The sequence below is a fragment of the Zea mays genome, chromosome 4, assembly GCF_902167145.1.
Source record: "Zea mays cultivar B73 chromosome 4, Zm-B73-REFERENCE-NAM-5.0, whole genome shotgun sequence".
NCBI classification, from domain to species: domain Eukaryota; kingdom Viridiplantae; phylum Streptophyta; class Magnoliopsida; order Poales; family Poaceae; genus Zea; species Zea mays.
In genome coordinates this window covers 165460426-165482338 of record NC_050099.1, presented here as the reverse complement: position 1 = coordinate 165482338, position 21913 = coordinate 165460426, and the positions used below count along the sequence as shown (strand labels likewise).

Sequence of the window (21913 nt, the reverse complement as noted above, 5' to 3'; positions counted from 1 at the left end):
GCCTTTAGTTATGAAATTTTAACACAAGCAAGATCAGAAAAGCATCTACAACTCTCTTATAATCTACAAGGACTGATTCAAACATTAACTTAAGCAAACAGTACAGTCTCTGAAATCTGTACAGAAATTGGACAGATTCAGTTACTGAATTTGTAAAAAGCATAACTCCTAAACTGTCAGTCCTATGGCTGTCAAATTTTAACACAAGTAAGATAATAAAGTTATCTACCACTTTTCTATAGCACATATCTACAGAAAACACAATTCAGTTCATCAAACATACAGCACACCGAAAACAGTACGTGCAGTCCAAAACAGCAATCAATACATTTCAGCTTCTATACAATTCAAGAATTGCCGCGTTCTAGAGACTTGAATTATTCTAACACTTTACCAATTGTTAGAGTTAAAATAATCATATGAGGACTAACAAGTAGACTCACTAATTTTCATCCAAGTTATTTAGCGCACTAAAATTACTACAACCAATTAACAACGCATTCTTCACGATAATCACCCAACAATTTGTGTTTTAAATTAGACATCACATGAGCACTACTACTCTTTTGCCCGCGACCACAACTATACACATTTAGACCACAACAAGCAATTTATCGTGATTATGAGCTTTAACCAAAGGCGTCTAACAATTCGGCTAACTAGCGCAATCACATAGGCCGCTATACACCATACACATCGGCTTGCCCATTATTATCGCAATCCTAGACACAACCTATATATCACAATCACTTACGCAATCGACTCCTACTTAACATGAGTTGGCTAATCACAGTATAAGACTTAGCGAACCATTTTAGACATCGTAACTCAAAAACATGGGTTGGAGCCGATTAATAAGTGTTTCTCAACCACTGCTCAACTTGAATTAGTTAACACGCAAGTCACCTAAATAGCACATTTTTGGGGTCTATCGTGGAGGCATTTACACATGGCGTAAAACTCCATAAGACTACATTTGCTACTGACACCAACAATTACCTACCGACCTATTATTCACCAAACGAACGCAGTTACACGCCGCCTACTAGTTTCCAACATAGTCCTCATATAGCTCGTAATTTAAACTACTCACTAACAATAAATCACACACGACAACTACCACATCGACCGGTTAATTTATTTGGACACCACCCGTCTAGCGTACCACTAGTATCCCGCATTTTGACTCGACTTATAATTATAGAGGAAGTGATACAACGATCAAACATGTATGTCGAGCACAATTATTTATGACCACATTTATCGACTAGACAAGTGAAACACTAACCGATTGTTCGCACCTCTCGTCCTTAAACACAAATCACATGTCTCATAGTTTATATCTTCGACCCACTCTATCTTACACCACGAGGAACACATAAAATATATTTAACATAGACTAACTCATTAGCCGACTGCGGAAACCACCAAACATGCTTTACGTTTTATTAGATTTACCACGACTAACACACTGCTTTATGACGAAGTATCTTAACCAACGACTAATACCATCCACGAACCATCCTCGTGACACATAAATGAATCATCGCAGCCACATATATTCAAACACCAATACACACCACATCGACCAAAACGTATTTAGACAAACTACAAATCGCACACAGCAAACGACTTCTTGTTCTCCAACCGCAAATGCGAATCTACTAATGCGTATAACCAAAACATTTTACACACATCCACACATATACGTGCACTGCATGACATCAACCAAATCATACGTATGGTAAACTATAAATCAATCAACCTGAACGGGATCAGATTTGAGTTGTGCATGCATGTGGTTCACCCGACCGGCCTCGCATCGAACACGCGTGCGCGACGGATGGCATTGACGGCTAGCTGTGATGAAACACACACAACAGTTCAACATTTTACCGAGCACACACAAAAGAAAATAGGATAGCAGCAGGGGCAGCGGGGTGTTTCTCACCACGGGTTTTGACGGCGTCGCGGAGGGGGTTGCGCAAAAACAGCGAACACACGGCGGCATCACGGCGTGCTGTAACAACACATCTCCCTCGACATTATGCCGAACACTTGGCATGCGCGCAGCGGTGGCAGCGAGACGACACAAGATCGGCATAGGGTCTGCTGTTTTGTGGGGAAGAGAGGAGGAGGTTGGGGCTGTCCACGGGAAAGGGGCTCGGCCTACAGCCACCATGGCTGGGCGCTGCGGCGTCGAGCAGATCCCTGCGCGCTCACGCCCTTGGAGTAGGGGGCTGGACAACCATGGGAGAGAGGGCAGAGCTGCTGCGTTCCAGGGATCCAAGCGTCAGGGGGTGAGCTCGGGCTTGAGCTATGGAGCAGGGAGGGCGCTGCTTGGGGGCTCGGCTGGGGGAGTTCGGCTGTGGGATTTTTCTGGGCGCCATGGCTGCCAGCGGCCGAGAGCAGAGAGCTCACCGGGAGAAACACAGCAGGGGCGCTGCGCAGAGAAGGGCGAAAGGATTTGTGGCCATGGACAGGGAGGTTCGCAGGGGAATGGGAGCTGCTGCTCCACGCCATGGACATGGAGCTCGGCGGCCCTGGGAGGAGCTCCTGCGCGCAGCCGTGAGGAAGACAGGAACAGGGAGCTCGCAGGGAGGAGCGGTGACCGGAAGGGGAGCTCGGCCGGCGTTCAGCTTGGAGCCGGAAGGAGCAGGGGAAAACGGAGAGGGCGCCGACTTGCTGCTCGCCATGGAGGGGAGCACGACTCCCTGCTGCTGCGCGTGGAGGAGAAAGCCAGGGAGAGAAGAAGGCGTGGGGGAGAAGAAGGCTGATGGCGGCTGGAAAAACAATAGGGGTGGGAATGCAAAATGACCAAGGGCAAGGGAGAGGGATCCGTATTTATAGAGAAACCCTAGGGTTAGGGTTTCAAATGGGCCCAATTGGGCTGGTTTGGGCTGGCCCAAACGCGCAAACGGGCTGCGCTAAATTATTTTTCCGAATAAAAATGCTCCCGCGGAATTCGTCTCTACGAAGAACAGAGCGAATTTGGGTTTCGACGAACGGACGATTGAGCGATTAATTCGGCCGAGAGTTGGATTTGATTTCGCTCGGAAATAATTCCTCGCGCACTATTTTAGAAATAAATGTGTCTCTCAGATTTCTCATCGGCTTTGAATTTTAGTCGGAGAAAGCGAATCGTGACATTTTAAAAATCGCTGTCGGAGTGAGTTTTGAATTCGGTTTAGATACAAAGATACTAGGCTGAGTCGAGTAAGAATTAATTAGAGGGCGACATACTGAGTATTCCGTTTAAGAGTACGGACTCGGATAAAATAGTCGGACATCGATCGAAGTTCGAGGAATTTAGATTCGGGCTCAGATCAGATAACAGTCGTCGAGAGTTTGATTTAAAGAGCTCCAGATGAGATTTATAATTCGAGAATGATCTTCGAGTCTGCATGAGTTCCGAGAATTAAAAGTTTTAACACGCTCCAAAATTGGTTGTTTCTCGCGATCGAATAACTCCGAATTCGGTGAACTTCCATGAGAAAGCCTGATAGACAGAGATAGACACGATCGAGAAATAGAAATTTTCACTGAGCATTCAAGATTAGGATAATTCTTCCGTCATAACCCGAAATAGACACCTGGGGTGTCACAGCCTTCCCCCCTTAAAAAGAATCTCGTCCCGAGATTCGAATGAGGAGCTTTAAGGGTGGAGAAGCATGTAACTCCCAGACTGAAGATAGATGCAAATTCATGAGAGGGTATCTGACAAGATACTGAAGACAGATTTGGTTAGAATATCGCGACATATCGAGACAAAATGCAGCGATCATTCTGTGAGTGTCCACAAAAGATAGCACATCGGTGTAGTCTTATAATGGATCACAACTATTAACCGCGATACCAGCGCGTACCGAGCAGCTCAACCTTGTGTGCGCGCCCACAAGAGGCTCTCGGTTTCGTCGCGGCACCATCAGTCGTTTAGTCATAACACCATTACCAGACGCAACCAATGATAAATACACGTGACATAAATAGATGGAGCCCATGAGAGTATGGCCCAGACAATAAGAATGTGATCAGAGGTGAAGCAGAGATTGCTGGCAAAAGAGCATCACATAAGAACTTTCTTCAACTTAGAGAATTATTTTATGATTAATACGAAGATTATCAGGTCAGAGATTTATACGAGAGTGGATATGGGGGGAACCAACCATGAGATCAAGATTGGCAACTTGCTGAGACATGAGAGAACTAAAGTCAACAGCATAATCCATTGAACCAAATGGATACACTGCTTAGAGATAGAATCGATAAAATGGCGTCATGATTCTTGGAGGAAGAGCATGAGATCGACCAGAATTGAGAGATTTAGGCAAGATCAACATCCGATACTTGTGAATGGGTTATTGGAGATGACCAGATAACGGGGCAGAATCAATTAAAGGATCTAGAGATTCGGATGAGACAGCCAGCATAATTCACCGGGAAAAGGATTACCGGATCCAGGTGAAAGGAGAGGTAGGCAACAAGATCAACGGGATGATCAACAGGAATGCTATGAAGTTTTAGGGGCAAGGATTTATGGAAAGAAACATGGCTTGGTCATGGTTTGCGCAACTAGACACCAAATGATGTTTTTTTTGACAAAACCATGTGCACAATGAAGTTTCGGTTTGGCAAGCGGTTAAGCTATGGGGGTCTACAAGTTGTGTAGGTGCAACTTCAGGGTAAAACACAGAAGGGTTAGGAAATACCTACACAAGCATGAAAATATTTTTTAAGAGGTTTCACTTGATAAGCTCAAGGTCGTTTAAAATGGGGGGTCTTTTGTGGGGAAAAGCAGGCAACAATTTTTATTGGTTAGAGGCAAAATGGACTAAATAGTTACTGTACCTCCTAGAAAGCAAGGCAAGAGAAACACATAACACGTCCTAACAAGACTCACCAATCTGACGCGAGGTAAGCCTTTCTTATAGTTCCTAACATAGCAGTACATCACATGATTCACAAGTTTTTATTATTGGAATAAGGTGAGAGAAGCATGTGGGTGCACAAGAGACAACAATGCGACAATCATGATGCATGCTCATTCTAGTCGTCTTCTCAGACCTAACTAATTTTTTTTTCGGGTGCTTGCTATAGCATCCTTATTAATAGTAGTAGTAGCCTTTATGGCCTATATAAATAGCCACCTAGCTACCCATCTATTTCTTAAGGCTTCACGTCCTAGGTCTATCCTTATCGTCCTGACATCTATCCAACTGGGTTTGTAAGCAAGTTTTACTTTTGAGAAGGTTGGTAATCATGACTTATTGACTTCTCTGTACTGGTATTCGCTCCGATACCAGCTGTGGCGGAACCGCCCGAATTATTCCAGCTTAAGTGCCCAAGTCGCACCCTTAAGGGCAGCAACACACTTAAACAGGAATAACCCGTCAGTCCCTCGGATCTAGTCCGATAAAGCCACTTACCAGGATCGAATACCACTAGCTCACTCGAAGGTGAGGCACAGAGAAATACAATAAAGCATAATACCACAAATTTAAGAAGTACCATTAGTGACTACATTATCGGAGTTTCAAAAATAATAACCATAAATTTTGATGCAGCGGAAATAACTAACGAAGAAAACCGAGTAACATGGCGAAGCCTGGCCACGCTACTCCTCCTGGTCCCCTCCTGCGGAAGCAGTAACCCACTCGACCATCTATCCCGGTGGCAGGGATGAAGGCCAAGTCACACCAGCAACCAATCACCCTAAGGAGTACCTGCAAAAATTGTGCCACAAGCAAGGCTGAGTATACTAATACTCAGCTAGACTTACCCGGTGTAAGGAGTCTACTCCTCTACCCCTAGACATGCAGCTGTTTGGCTGAGGGGTTTGGTTTGCCAAAAGCACTAGCTGAGTCTAAAATCAAGTTTTAGCTTTTCAAGTTTTAGTATGATCCTCTTTACTAGATGTGTACCTAGCTAGTCATACATGGTATCAAACATTTTATCAATCAACATCTTTTTCCAGTAATCTCATTTCCACTTATTACTCAATGCAGTACAATGGATCAAGCAGTCTCATTAGCTGCGAGAAGCAGACGATTCGAATCGAGTTTTTATCCTTGCAAGGTAAACCTAAACACACGACATGCAGGGGCACTCCGTTCCCACACATATCAACCGTCCCCATCGATTCCCCGTCAGCAGAACAGGGCTCACCGCCTTGGCGTACAATGCCTCACTGACCCCGACTGGCCGTCGTGCAGTGACCGCACTTGTACCCACCATAACCGGAATGGGAGACCTCGTCTCAGGTCGCGTGAGGGGCAAAGTCTACTGCCAGGTTCAATCAGGTACTAGGCTTACCGATTTACCATATTTCTCGGTATGTGTTTAGTACGTTCAAACGCTTGACACAGGTATCCGCACGTTAATCCTTATTCCAATTTTCATCTCGTAGACCACGCGTCCCCATGGACCCGTGTCCACAGACCATCACCATTCTGTTATCAAAGTGGATACAACCAATTCCTGACCTCGCGCGAGTGCTAGAAAAATCACTCGACTTCTACCGAGATCCTAATTAATAAAGCAGCTACTCGACCTAGCATACTAGTATCCATCTCAAAGGAATCCTGAGTTCATGCAACTAAGGTTTCAGTCAACTCCTACACTTAAGTGCACAGTACAAACCTACAATCATTAAGTGCAGTAAAATAGCATATATAACGGTTATGCATAAAACCGGGACTTGCCTTTAATTTAACACTTAGGGAGTGTTTGCTGGGGAGGTACTCGCTTGGCGAGCATCTACTGGTCATGTCCACCATTCTTCAGGTCGTCCACCAACTGCATCTTGTGGTTGTCACCACATCACTGTCTCGATCATCATCTCTCGGTCCTAAATGAGATGCAAGATGCATATGTATGAATATAATGAAAAGTTATCACAAGATATACAATACACGGTAGCGAACTAAACACCAAGTAGTAAGACACTGCAACGACTATACGCAAGCGCTAGCTATTCGTACGTTATCAGCGTTCATCATTAACACCATTAATAAGACGACCATATTTTATATATTTACGCAACACAAATACGATATCACATGTACACGCATTTATTTAATTGCTACGACTTCGCATTAGTTCTATTGATCACACAAAAGCATCACAACACAAGTTTAACAGAGGACCGATGCATCAATGTCGATGGACTCATCTATCACAATCAACTATAGCAAGCAAGCACCTTAATCATAGAACACATGTTAGCCTATATTTAGCCATTACGAGTCTATGTCCGCTAAGTGCTAACTAAGCATTTTTAGCCAAACGGGTGAACTAACAATCAAATGAGCACTAGCAGAATTTTTGGACAGCAATACAGCAGTTGCTTGTTTTAATCATAACTCTTCAATGGTTAGTCCAAAAATATCAAACTAGGACTTTCTGGAAAGCTTAAAAAGTGAACTACAACTTTGGTATTTTCATCACAACATAATTCAACACTTAGCAAGGTCAAAACGTGCTAATACAACAGCGCTGTCCAGATTTGGACAGATTCAGACTTATGACTTTAAAAATTCATAACTGAAGATTCAGACATCCAAACAAATTGATCCTAGACTTTCTGGAAAGCTAATTAAATGTTCTACAAATTATTTATAAACATCCCTGGCTGGTTTAGCATGTATCAAGGTTAAAATATACTATGAAGGCTGTGCTGTCCAAAACTGGACAGATTCAGTCTTCACACTTCAAACACATGTAACTTAATCTTCAGACCACCAAAAATAGTGATCCAAGACTTTTTGGAAAGCTTAGCAAAAGTACTACACAACTTTTATAATCACCAAGAAGTGATTCCAGTTTTAATCAAATCAAATATTACAGTTTTCGAAATCTGTTCTGACAGAGGACAGAACACAGCAATCAGTTTGTAAATTTCATAACTCTTAAACCGTCAGGCCTTTAGTTATGAAATTTTAACACAAGCAAGATCAGAAAAGCATCTACAACTCTCTTATAATCTACAAGGACTGATTCAAACATTAACTTAAGCAAACAGTACAGTCTCTGAAATCTGTACAGAAATTGGACAGATTCAGTTACTGAATTTGTAAAAAGCATAACTCCTAAACTGTCAGTCCTATGGCTGTCAAATTTTAACACAAGTAAGATAATAAAGTTATCTACCACTTTTCTATAGCACATATCTACAGAAAACACAATTCAGTTCATCAAACATACAGCACACCGAAAACAGTACGTGCAGTCCAAAACAGCAATCAATACATTTCAGCTTCTATACAATTCAAGAATTGCCGCGTTCTAGAGACTTGAATTATTCTAACACTTTACCAATTGTTAGAGTTAAAATAATCATATGAGGACTAACAAGTAGACTCACTAATTTTCATCCAAGTTATTTAGCGCACTAAAATTACTACAACCAATTAACAACGCATTCTTCACGATAATCACCCAACAATTTGTGTTTTAAATTAGACATCACATGAGCACTACTACTCTTTTGCCCGCGACCACAACTATACACATTTAGACCACAACAAGCAATTTATCGTGATTATGAGCTTTAACCAAAGGCGTCTAACAATTCGGCTAACTAGCGCAATCACATAGGCCGCTATACACCATACACATCGGCTTGCCCATTATTATCGCAATCCTAGACACAACCTATATATCACAATCACTTACGCAATCGACTCCTACTTAACATGAGTTGGCTAATCACAGTATAAGACTTAGCGAACCATTTTAGACATCGTAACTCAAAAACATGGGTTGGAGCCGATTAATAAGTGTTTCTCAACCACTGCTCAACTTGAATTAGTTAACACGCAAGTCACCTAAATAGCACATTTTTGGGGTCTATCGTGGAGGCATTTACACATGGCGTAAAACTCCATAAGACTACATTTGCTACTGACACCAACAATTACCTACCGACCTATTATTCACCAAACGAACGCAGTTACACGCCGCCTACTAGTTTCCAACATAGTCCTCATATAGCTCGTAATTTAAACTACTCACTAACAATAAATCACACACGACAACTACCACATCGACCGGTTAATTTATTTGGACACCACCCGTCTAGCGTACCACTAGTATCCCGCATTTTGACTCGACTTATAATTATAGAGGAAGTGATACAACGATCAAACATGTATGTCGAGCACAATTATTTATGACCACATTTATCGACTAGACAAGTGAAACACTAACCGATTGTTCGCACCTCTCGTCCTTAAACACAAATCACATGTCTCATAGTTTATATCTTCGACCCACTCTATCTTACACCACGAGGAACACATAAAATATATTTAACATAGACTAACTCATTAGCCGACTGCGGAAACCACCAAACATGCTTTACGTTTTATTAGATTTACCACGACTAACACACTGCTTTATGACGAAGTATCTTAACCAACGACTAATACCATCCACGAACCATCCTCGTGACACATAAATGAATCATCGCAGCCACATATATTCAAACACCAATACACACCACATCGACCAAAACGTATTTAGACAAACTACAAATCGCACACAGCAAACGACTTCTTGTTCTCCAACCGCAAATGCGAATCTACTAATGCGTATAACCAAAACATTTTACACACATCCACACATATACGTGCACTGCATGACATCAACCAAATCATACGTATGGTAAACTATAAATCAATCAACCTGAACGGGATCAGATTTGAGTTGTGCATGCATGTGGTTCACCCGACCGGCCTCGCATCGAACACGCGTGCGCGACGGATGGCATTGACGGCTAGCTGTGATGAAACACACACAACAGTTCAACATTTTACCGAGCACACACAAAAGAAAATAGGATAGCAGCAGGGGCAGCGGGGTGTTTCTCACCACGGGTTTTGACGGCGTCGCGGAGGGGGTTGCGCAAATACAGCGAACACACGGCGGCATCACGGCGTGCTGTAACAACACATCTCCCTCGACATTATGCCGAACACTTGGCATGCGCGCAGCGGTGGCAGCGAGACGACACAAGATCGGCATAGGGTCTGCTGTTTTGTGGGGAAGAGAGGAGGAGGTTGGGGCTGTCCACGGGAAAGGGGCTCGGCCTACAGCCACCATGGCTGGGCGCTGCGGCGTCGAGCAGATCCCTGCGCGCTCACGCCCTTGGAGTAGGGGGCTGGACAACCATGGGAGAGAGGGCAGAGCTGCTGCGTTCCAGGGATCCAAGCGTCAGGGGGTGAGCTCGGGCTTGAGCTATGGAGCAGGGAGGGCGCTGCTTGGGGGCTCGGCTGGGGGAGTTCGGCTGTGGGATTTTTCTGGGCGCCATGGCTGCCAGCGGCCGAGAGCAGAGAGCTCGCCGGGAGAAACACAGCAGGGGCGCTGCGCAGAGAAGGGAGAAAGGATTTGTGGCCATGGACAGGGAGGTTCGCAGGGGAATGGGAGCTGCTGCTCCACGCCATGGACATGGAGCTCGGCGGCCCTGGGAGGAGCTCCTGCGCGCAGCCGTGAGGAAGACAGGAACAGGGAGCTCGCAGGGAGGAGCGGTGACCGGAAGGGGAGCTCGGCCGGCGTTCAGCTTGGAGCCGGAAGGAGCAGGGGAAAACGGAGAGGGCGCCGACTTGCTGCTCGCCATGGAGGGGAGCACGACTCCCTGCTGCTGCGCGTGGAGGAGAAAGCCAGGGAGAGAAGAAGGCGTGGGGGAGAAGAAGGCTGATGGCGGCTAGAAAAACAATAGGGGTGGGAATGCAAAATGACCAAGGGCAAGGGAGAGGGATCCGTATTTATAGAGAAACCCTAGGGTTAGGGTTTCAAATGGGCCCAATTGGGCTGGTTTGGGCTGGCCCAAACGCGCAAACAGGCTGCGCTAAATTATTTTTCCGAATAAAAATGCTCCCGCGGAATTCGTCTCTACGAAGAACAGAGCGAATTTGGGTTTCGACGAACGGACGATTGAGCGATTAATTCGGCCGAGAGTTGGATTTGATTTCGCTCGGAAATAATTCCTCGCGCACTATTTTAGAAATAAATGTGTCTCTCAGATTTCTCATCGGCTTTGAATTTTAGTCGGAGAAAGCGAATCGTGACATTTTAAAAATCGCTGTCGGAGTGAGTTTTGAATTCGGTTTAGATACAAAGATACTAGGCTGAGTCGAGTAAGAATTAATTAGAGGGCGACATACTGAGTATTCCGTTTAAGAGTACGGACTCGGATAAAATAGTCGGACATCGATCGAAGTTCGAGGAATTTAGATTCGGGCTCAGATCAGATAACAGTCGTCGAGAGTTTGATTTAAAGAGCTCCAGATGAGATTTATAATTCGAGAATGATCTTCGAGTCTGCATGAGTTCCGAGAATTAAAAGTTTTAACACGCTCCAAAATTGGTTGTTTCTCGCGATCGAATAACTCCGAATTCGGTGAACTTCCATGAGAAAGCCTGATAGACAGAGATAGACACGATCGAGAAATAGAAATTTTCACTGAGCATTCAAGATTAGGATAATTCTTCCGTCATAACCCGAAATAGACACCTGGGGTGTCACAGCCTTCCCCCCTTAAAAAGAATCTCGTCCCGAGATTCGAATGAGGAGCTTTAAGGGTGGAGAAGCATGTAACTCCCAGACTGAAGATAGATGCAAATTCATGAGAGGGTATCTGACAAGATACTGAAGACAGATTTGGTTAGAATATCGCGACATATCGAGACAAAATGCAGCGATCATTCTGTGAGTGTCCACAGAAGATAGCACATCGGTGTAGTCTTATAATGGATCACAACTATTAACCGCGATACCAGCGCGTACCGAGCAGCTCAACCTTGTGTGCGCGCCCACAAGAGGCTCTCGGTTTCGTCGCGGCACCATCAGTCGTTTAGTCATAACACCATTACCAGACGCAACCAATGATAAATACACGTGACATAAATAGATGGAGCCCATGAGAGTATGGCCCAGACAATAAGAATGTGATCAGAGGTGAAGCAGAGATTGCTGGCAAAAGAGCATCACATAAGAACTTTCTTCAACTTAGAGAATTATTTTATGATTAATACGAAGATTATCAGGTCAGAGATTTATACGAGAGTGGATATGGGGGGAACCAACCATGAGATCAAGATTGGCAACTTGCTGAGACATGAGAGAACTAAAGTCAACAGCATAATCCATTGAACCAAATGGATACACTGCTTAGAGATAGAATCGATAAAATGGCGTCATGATTCTTGGAGGAAGAGCATGAGATCGACCAGAATTGAGAGATTTAGGCAAGATCAACATCCGATACTTGTGAATGGGTTATTGGAGATGACCAGATAACGGGGCAGAATCAATTAAAGGATCTAGAGATTCGGATGAGACAGCCAGCATAATTCACCGGGAAAAGGATTACCGGATCCAGGTGAAAGGAGAGGTAGGCAACAAGATCAACGGGATGATCAACAGGAATGCTATGAAGTTTTAGGGGCAAGGATTTATGGAAAGAAACATGGCTTGGTCATGGTTTGCGCAACTAGACACCAAATGATGTTTTTTTTGACAAAACCATGTGCACAATGAAGTTTCGGTTTGGCAAGCGGTTAAGCTATGGGGGTCTACAAGTTGTGTAGGTGCAACTTCAGGGTAAAACACAGAAGGGTTAGGAAATACCTACACAAGCATGAAAATATTTTTTTAAGAGGTTTCACTTGATAAGCTCAAGGTCGTTTAAAATGGGGGGTCTTTTGTGGGGAAAAGCAGGCAACAATTTTTATTGGTTAGAGGCAAAATGGACTAAATAGTTACTGTACCTCCTAGAAAGCAAGGCAAGAGAAACACATAACACGTCCTAACAAGACTCACCAATCTGACGCGAGGTAAGCCTTTCTTATAGTTCCTAACATAGCAGTACATCACATGATTCACAAGTTTTTATTATTGGAATAAGGTGAGAGAAGCATGTGGGTGCACAAGAGACAACAATGCGACAATCATGATGCATGCTCATTCTAGTCGTCTTCTCAGACCTAACTAATTTTTTTTCGGGTGCTTGCTATAGCATCCTTATTAATAGTAGTAGTAGCCTTTATGGCCTATATAAATAGCCACCTAGCTACCCATCTATTTCTTAAGGCTTCACGTCCTAGGTCTATCCTTATCGTCCTGACATCTATCCAACTGGGTTTGTAAGCAAGTTTTACTTTTGAGAAGGTTGGTAATCATGACTTATTGACTTCTCTGTACTGGTATTCGCTCCGATACCAGCTGTGGCGGAACCGCCCGAATTATTCCAGCTTAAGTGCCCAAGTCGCACCCTTAAGGGCAGCAACACACTTAAACAGGAATAACCCGTCAGTCCCTCGGATCTAGTCCGATAAAGCCACTTACCAGGATCGAATACCACTAGCTCACTCGAAGGTGAGGCACAGAGAAATACAATAAAGCATAATACCACAAATTTAAGAAGTACCATTAGTGACTACATTATCGGAGTTTCAAAAATAATAACCATAAATTTTGATGCAGCGGAAATAACTAACGAAGAAAACCGAGTAACATGGCGAAGCCTGGCCACGCTACTCCTCCTGGTCCCCTCCTGCGGAAGCAGTAACCCACTCGACCATCTATCCCGGTGGCAGGGATGAAGGCCAAGTCACACCAGCAACCAATCACCCTAAGGAGTACCTGCAAAAATTGTGCCACAAGCAAGGCTGAGTATACTAATACTCAGCTAGACTTACCCGGTGTGAGGAGTCTACTCCTCTACCCCTAGACATGCAGCTGTTTGGCTGAGGGGTTTGGTTTGCCAAAAGCACTAGCTGAGTCTAAAATCAAGTTTTAGCTTTTCAAGTTTTAGTATGATCCTCTTTACTAGATGTGTACCTATTTAGTCATACATGGTATCAAACATTTTATCAATCAACATCTTTTTCCAGTAATCTCATTTCCACTTATTACTCAATGCAGTACAATGGATCAAGCAGTCTCATTAGCTGCGAGAAGCAGACGATTCGAATCGAGTTTTTATCCTTGCAAGGTAAACCTAAACACACGACATGCAGGGGCACTCCGTCCCCACACATATCAACCGTCCCCATCGATTCCCCGTCAGCAGAACAGGGCTCACCGCCTTGGCGTACAATGCCTCACTGACCCCGACTGGCCGTCGTGCAGTGACCGCACTTGTACCCACCATAACCGGAATGGGAGACCTCGTCTCAAGTCGCGTGAGGGGCAAAGTCTACTGCCAGGTTCAATCAGGTACTAGGCTTACCGATTTACCATATTTCTCGGTATGTGTTTAGTACGTTCAAACGCTTGACACAGGTATCCGCACGTTAATCCTTATTCCAATTTTCATCTCGTAGACCACGCGTCCCCATGGACCCGTGTCCACAGACCATCACCATTCTGTTATCAAAGTGGATACAACCAATTCCTGACCTCGCGCGAGTGCTAGAAAAATCACTCGACTTCTACCGAGATCCTAATTAATAAAGCAGCTACTCGACCTAGCATACTAGTATCCATCTCAAAGGAATCCTGAGTTCATGCAACTAAGGTTTCAGTCAACTCCTACACTTAAGTGCACAGTACAAACCTACAATCATTAAGTGCAGTAAAATAGCATATATAACGGTTATGCATAAAACCGGGACTTGCCTTTAATTTAACACTTAGGGAGTGTTTGCTGGGGAGGTACTCGCTTGGCGAGCATCTACTGGTCATGTCCACCATTCTTCAGGTCGTCCACCAACTGCATCTTGTGGTTGTCACCACATCACTGTCTCGATCATCATCTCTCGGTCCTAAATGAGATGCAAGATGCATATGTATGAATATAATGAAAAGTTATCACAAGATATACAATACACGGTAGCGAACTAAACACCAAGTAGTAAGACACTGCAACGACTATACGCAAGCGCTAGCTATTCGTACGTTATCAGCGTTCATCATTAACACCATTAATAAGACGACCATATTTTATATATTTACGCAACACAAATACGATATCACATGTACACGCATTTATTTAATTGCTACGACTTCGCATTAGTTCTATTGATCACACAAAAGCATCACAACACAAGTTTAACAGAGGACCGATGCATCAATGTCGATGGACTCATCTATCACAATCAACTATAGCAAGCAAGCACCTTAATCATAGAACACATGTTAGCCTATATTTAGCCATTACGAGTCTATGTCCGCTAAGTGCTAACTAAGCATTTTTAGCCAAACGGGTGAACTAACAATCAAATGAGCACTAGCAGAATTTTTGGACAGCAATACAGCAGTTGCTTGTTTTAATCATAACTCTTCAATGGTTAGTCCAAAAATATCAAACTAGGACTTTCTGGAAAGCTTAAAAAGTGAACTACAACTTTGGTATTTTCATCACAACATAATTCAACACTTAGCAAGGTCAAAACGTGCTAATACAACAGCGCTGTCCAGATTTGGACAGATTCAGACTTATGACTTTAAAAATTCATAACTGAAGATTCAGACATCCAAACAAATTGATCCTAGACTTTCTGGAAAGCTAATTAAATGTTCTACAAATTATTTATAAACATCCCTGGCTGGTTTAGCATGTATCAAGGTTAAAATATACTATGAAGGCTGTGCTGTCCAAAACTGGACAGATTCAGTCTTCACACTTCAAACACATGTAACTTAATCTTCAGACCACCAAAAATAGTGATCCAAGACTTTTTGGAAAGCTTAGCAAAAGTACTACACAACTTTTATAATCACCAAGAAGTGATTCCAGTTTTAATCAAATCAAATATTACAGTTTTCGAAATCTGTTCTGACAGAGGACAGAACACAGCAATCAGTTTGTAAATTTCATAACTCTTAAACCGTCAGGCCTTTAGTTATGAAATTTTAACACAAGCAAGATCAGAAAAGCATCTACAACTCTCTTATAATCTACAAGGACTGATTCAAACATTAACTTAAGCAAACAGTACAGTCTCTGAAATCTGTACAGAAATTGGACAGATTCAGTTACTGAATTTGTAAAAAGCATAACTCCTAAACTGTCAGTCCTATGGCTGTCAAATTTTAACACAAGTAAGATAATAAAGTTATCTACCACTTTTCTATAGCACATATCTACAGAAAACACAATTCAGTTCATCAAACATACAGCACACCGAAAACAGTACGTGCAGTCCAAAACAGCAATCAATACATTTCAGCTTCTATACAATTCAAGAATTGCCGCGTTCTAGAGACTTGAATTATTCTAACACTTTACCAATTGTTAGAGTTAAAATAATCATATGAGGACTAACAAGTAGACTCACTAATTTTCATCCAAGTTATTTAGCGCACTAAAATTACTACAACCAATTAACAACGCATTCTTCACGATAATCACCCAACAATTTGTGTTTTAAATTAGACATCACATGAGCACTACTACTCTTTTGCCCGCGACCACAACTATACACATTTAGACCACAACAAGCAATTTATCGTGATTATGAGCTTTAACCAAAGGCGTCTAACAATTCGGCTAACTAGCGCAATCACATAGGCCGCTATACACCATACACATCGGCTTGCCCATTATTATCGCAATCCTAGACACAACCTATATATCACAATCACTTACGCAATCGACTCCTACTTAACATGAGTTGGCTAATCACAGTATAAGACTTAGCGAACCATTTTAGACATCGTAACTCAAAAACATGGGTTGGAGCCGATTAATAAGTGTTTCTCAACCACTGCTCAACTTGAATTAGTTAACACGCAAGTCACCTAAATAGCACATTTTTGGGGTCTATCGTGGAGGCATTTACACATGGCGTAAAACTCCATAAGACTACATTTGCTACTGACACCAACAATTACCTACCGACCTATTATTCACCAAACGAACGCAGTTACACGCCGCCTACTAGTTTCCAACATAGTCCTCATATAGCTCGTAATTTAAACTACTCACTAACAATAAATCACACACGACAACTACCACATCGACCGGTTAATTTATTTGGACACCACCCGTCTAGCATACCACTAGTATCCCGCATTTTGACTCGACTTATAATTATAGAGGAAGTGATACAACGATCAAACATGTATGTCGAGCACAATTATTTATGACCACATTTATCGACTAGACAAGTGAAACACTAACCGATTGTTCGCACCTCTCGTCCTTAAACACAAATCACATGTCTCATAGTTTATATCTTCGACCCACTCTATCTTACACCACGAGGAACACATAAAATATATTTAACATAGACTAACTCATTAGCCGACTGCGGAAACCACCAAACATGCTTTACGTTTTATTAGATTTACCACGACTAACACACTGCTTTATGACGAAGTATCTTAACCAACGACTAATACCATCCACGAACCATCCTCGTGACACATAAATGAATCATCGCAGCCACATATATTCAAACACCAATACACACCACATCGACCAAAACGTATTTAGACAAACTACAAATCGCACACAGCAAACGACTTCTTGTTCTCCAACCGCAAATGCGAATCTACTAATGCGTATAACCAAAACATTTTACACACATCCACACATATACGTGCACTGCATGACATCAACCAAATCATACGTATGGTAAACTATAAATCAATCAACCTGAACGGGATCAGATTTGAGTTGTGCATGCATGTGGTTCACCCGACCGGCCTCGCATCGAACACGCGTGCGCGACGGATGGCATTGACGGCTAGCTGTGATGAAACACACACAACAGTTCAACATTTTACCGAGCACACACAAAAGAAAATAGGATAGCAGCAGGGGCAGCGGGGTGTTTCTCACCACGGGTTTTGACGGCGTCGCGGAGGGGGTTGCGCAAAAACAGCGAACACACGGCGGCATCACGGCGTGCTGTAACAACACATCTCCCTCGACATTATGCCGAACACTTGGCATGCGCGCAGCGGTGGCAGCGAGACGACACAAGATCGGCATAGGGTCTGCTGTTTTGTGGGGAAGAGAGGAGGAGGTTGGGGCTGTCCACGGGAAAGGGGCTCGGCCTACAGCCACCATGGCTGGGCGCTGCGGCGTCGAGCAGATCCCTGCGCGCTCACGCCCTTGGAGTAAGGGGCTGGACAACCATGGGAGAGAGGGCAGAGCTGCTGCGTTCCAGGGATCCAAGCGTCAGGGGGTGAGCTCGGGCTTGAGCTATGGAGCAGGGAGGGCGCTGCTTGGGGGCTCAGCTGGGGGAGTTCGGCTGTGGGATTTTTCTGGGCGCCATGGCTGCCAGCGGCCGAGAGCAGAGAGCTCGCTGGGAGAAACACAGCAGGGGCGCTGCGCAGAGAAGGGCGAAAGGATTTGTGGCCATGGACAGGGAGGTTCGCAGGGGAATGGGAGCTGCTGCTCCACGCCATGGACATGGAGCTCGGCGGCCCTGGGAGGAGCTCCTGCGCGCAGCCGTGAGGAAGACAGGAACAGGGAGCTCGCAGGGAGGAGCGGTGACCGGAAGGGGAGCTCGGCCGGCGTTCAGCTTGGAGCCGGAAGGAGCAGGGGAAAACGGAGAGGGCGCCGACTTGCTGCTCGCCATGGAGGGGAGCACGACTCCCTGCTGCTGCGCGTGGAGGAGAAAGCCAGGGAGAGAAGAAGGCGTGGGGGAGAAGAAGGCTGATGGCGGCTGGAAAAACAATAGGGGTGGGAATGCAAAATGACCAAGGGCAAGGGAGAGGGATCCGTATTTATAGAGAAACCCTAGGGTTAGGGTTTCAAATGGGCCCAATTGGGCTGGTTTGGGCTGGCCCAAACGCGCAAACGGGCTGCGCTAAATTATTTTTCCGAATAAAAATGCTCCCGCGGAATTCGTCTCTACGAAGAACAGAGCGAATTTGGGTTTCGACGAACGGACGATTGAGCGATTAATTCGGCCGAGAGTTGGATTTGATTTCGCTCGGAAATAATTCCTCGCGCACTATTTTAGAAATAAATGTGTCTCTCAGATTTCTCATCGGCTTTGAATTTTAGTCGGAGAAAGCGAATCGTGACATTTTAAAAATCGCTGTCGGAGTGAGTTTTGAATTCGGTTTAGATACAAAGATACTAGGCTGAGTCGAGTAAGAATTAATTAGAGGGCGACATACTGAGTATTCCGTTTAAGAGTACGGACTCGGATAAAATAGTCGGACATCGATCGAAGTTCGAGGAATTTAGATTCGGGCTCAGATCAGATAACAGTCGTCGAGAGTTTGATTTAAAGAGCTCCAGATGAGATTTATAATTCGAGAATGATCTTCGAGTCTGCATGAGTTCCGAGAATTAAAAGTTTTAACACGCTCCAAAATTGGTTGTTTCTCGCGATCGAATAACTCCGAATTCGGTGAACTTCCATGAGAAAGCCTGATAGACAGAGATAGACACGATCGAGAAATAGAAATTTTCACTGAGCATTCAAGATTAGGATAATTCTTCCGTCATAACCCGAAATAGACACCTGGGGTGTCACACAAACATAATAGTTCATTTTGTGCTTCTACTTCCTTTGGTATTTGTGATACTAACCCTTGCAAGGAAGAAGAAGAAAATGACCGATGGAGACCAAACGATGAATCCACCTCTCCAAAAGGTTTGTCTTCCCATCTCGATTCCCACATGTGTTGTGTGGCTAATGAAATTGATAGCGGAAGCACAAACAAGGATGAGGAGGAAGAAGGAAGCTCCGTGCAACTCTACGCTCACCTAAGCCAAGAAGATAAGGCAGTCATGCTCAAACTTCTAGAAAGAGCGAAAGAGGAAAGCAAAGCTCGTCAAATGCTAGAAGATATTCTCTCCATCAAAATGCAATGCTTTGACGAGTTGACTAAAGAACATGAGGAGCTAAAGTGCTCTCATGTTGATTTGGTCCAAAGGTATGAAACTATTTCAATTGAGCAAGATAACGCTTTATATTGTATCGCTCAATTGCAAATAGTAATACCTTGCTTAAGGACCAAGTAGAAAAGCTCAAAATTGAAAATCTAGCTTTTCAAGAAAAATATGATATGCTCCTATGCTCTTATGAAAATCTTATGGATGATAATATCATATTGAATATTGCTCATGAGGTTGTAATAGAAAACTTAAAATCCCAACAACCTCAATCATGCACATGTATTCAAATAGAAACTATATTACCATGTGCTAATGCTTGTTGTCCATCGACAAGCAAATCTTCCCTTGAGCTAGAATTTGCAGGAACAAATGATGATACATATCAAAAGCTCAAAGAAGAAAATGAGAGGCTAAAGATGAGCCTGACACAACTTAAAGGGAAGTGCATTGCTCAACTTTCTCAAGATAACCATGATCACATGGTGAAGAAGCTTGAGACGGGAACAACCGTGGCATGCACAAAATCCCTTGAAGAAAATGTCAAGAACTTGAGGATTGCCAAGAGGAAGAAACAAAAGAAGAAAATCAATGCCTCTTCCAAAAGCCTCAACCATGCCTCCATAAAAGGTAACATCCAAGGTAATAATCAAGTTACACTTCATACAAATGAAAATAAGAAGTGTAGTGAATGCTTTGAAAAGGGGCACTTGATTAGAACATGTCCCTATATTAAAAGTGGCTTGATTATTTACAAGGATGATAAACTGTGTTTTAAATATTCAAAGAAGGGACACTTTATTAAATCTTGTCCCCATTTAAAACAAAAGGGCATAGGGTTAGAAAAGAAAGTTTTTACTAACCATGTAGCAAGCAACAAACAAGGAAAGAAGGAATCTTCAAAGCTTGGAAAACGCCTATGCTACACATGCCGGGAAAAGGGACATCAATGCAAGGATTGTCCCATTGGTAACTCCTCCACTCATAGCTTGTCATTTGATTCATATATAACTAGGCAACCCAAAATTGCAACTTGTGCTAGAAAGGCAATGAATTTGCCAAGCGCTAGCGCAAAGGACATTCGGGTTCCTAGATCTTTGTTGACTAACAATGATGGATCCATCAAGCGATGGGTACCAAAACATGCTTGACAAGCTTTGCAGGAGAATGAGATGATATGAAACTTTGGGTGCTTGAGAGAGTCAAGTCAATTCACATTAACTCAAACTATCAATCTACAATGATCTACATATCCAAGATTGACCCAAGGTTATTTCAAATTATTATGTCTAAAACTCATATCATCTCGGGAAGATATTGATGTTGTAGGAAACAAAGAACTAATCCCATGTCGAAAAGTCAAGACCTACAACATGGAGGAAAGCCAAAGGATGGTAACAATTATGTTTTCAAGTACAAGTATCTCAAATTATCATTTCTTATGTGTCTTGTGTAGTTACATAGAAAAGGAAGCACTTAAAATGCTCTTAAAATTATGTCACCCTTCCTTGAAGAAATTCCTCCCATATGGTAGATTGTACATTCATCTTTTCTATACTATGGCAATCTACATGTTTTAAATTATTAAGAAACCAATGGCATGTCTTACACTTATTATCTTATTATTGCCATGATTCTAGATATAGAGAGATATTCCAAGTTCCTAAAAGAATAGGGTGTCACGATAGGAATTCAAATCCCTACGACACCTACAAAAGGAAGATTCTCTCTATAACTAGAAATAGTGAGGCTAATGCTTTTATCTAAGTAACCCATGTAGTCTAACTAATAGAGAATATGTTCCTCTTTGGAGATGCGTAATTTAACATAAAAAGATAAGTCAATCCAATGACTTATGTTGTTATGCTTCTTATATTGGATATGATTCTTCTACATTTATCGCTCTCCTTGTTATGAATTAGATTTATCCCCGTAATCTTAAAGGACTTACTATGCTTGTTCCATAAGTTAAAACTAAGCATACTTCAAGGAATAATCTAGTTCATATTATAAAGTTTCCATGCTTTAGTAATTCACTTTTCATTCCTTATCAAAAATGATTACAAAAAGGGAAACTAGTGCTTGTGTTTCTATTAACATTTCTCTTG

The 21913-nt window shown here is 43.0% G+C and overlaps 3 long non-coding RNA genes across 3 annotated transcripts; all 3 read right to left on the bottom strand.

Moving 5' to 3' along the window:
* Positions 1–1530: 1530 nt before the first annotated feature.
* Positions 1531–2868, bottom strand: LOC118476969 (uncharacterized). Its single transcript, XR_004857867.1, has 2 exons — positions 1952–2868; positions 1531–1860 (listed from the first exon to the last, which is right to left on the bottom strand). It is a non-coding gene; the product is annotated as an uncharacterized lncRNA (long non-coding RNA).
* A 6581-nt stretch (positions 2869–9449) lies between these two features.
* On the bottom strand, positions 9450–10708 carry LOC118476968 (uncharacterized). Its single transcript, XR_004857866.1, has 2 exons — positions 9871–10708; positions 9450–9779 (listed from the first exon to the last, which is right to left on the bottom strand). It is a non-coding gene; the product is annotated as an uncharacterized lncRNA (long non-coding RNA).
* A 6660-nt stretch (positions 10709–17368) lies between these two features.
* LOC118476967 (uncharacterized) lies at positions 17369–18706 on the bottom strand. Its single transcript, XR_004857865.1, has 2 exons — positions 17790–18706; positions 17369–17698 (listed from the first exon to the last, which is right to left on the bottom strand). It is a non-coding gene; the product is annotated as an uncharacterized lncRNA (long non-coding RNA).
* Between the last annotated feature and the right edge of the window lie 3207 nt (positions 18707–21913).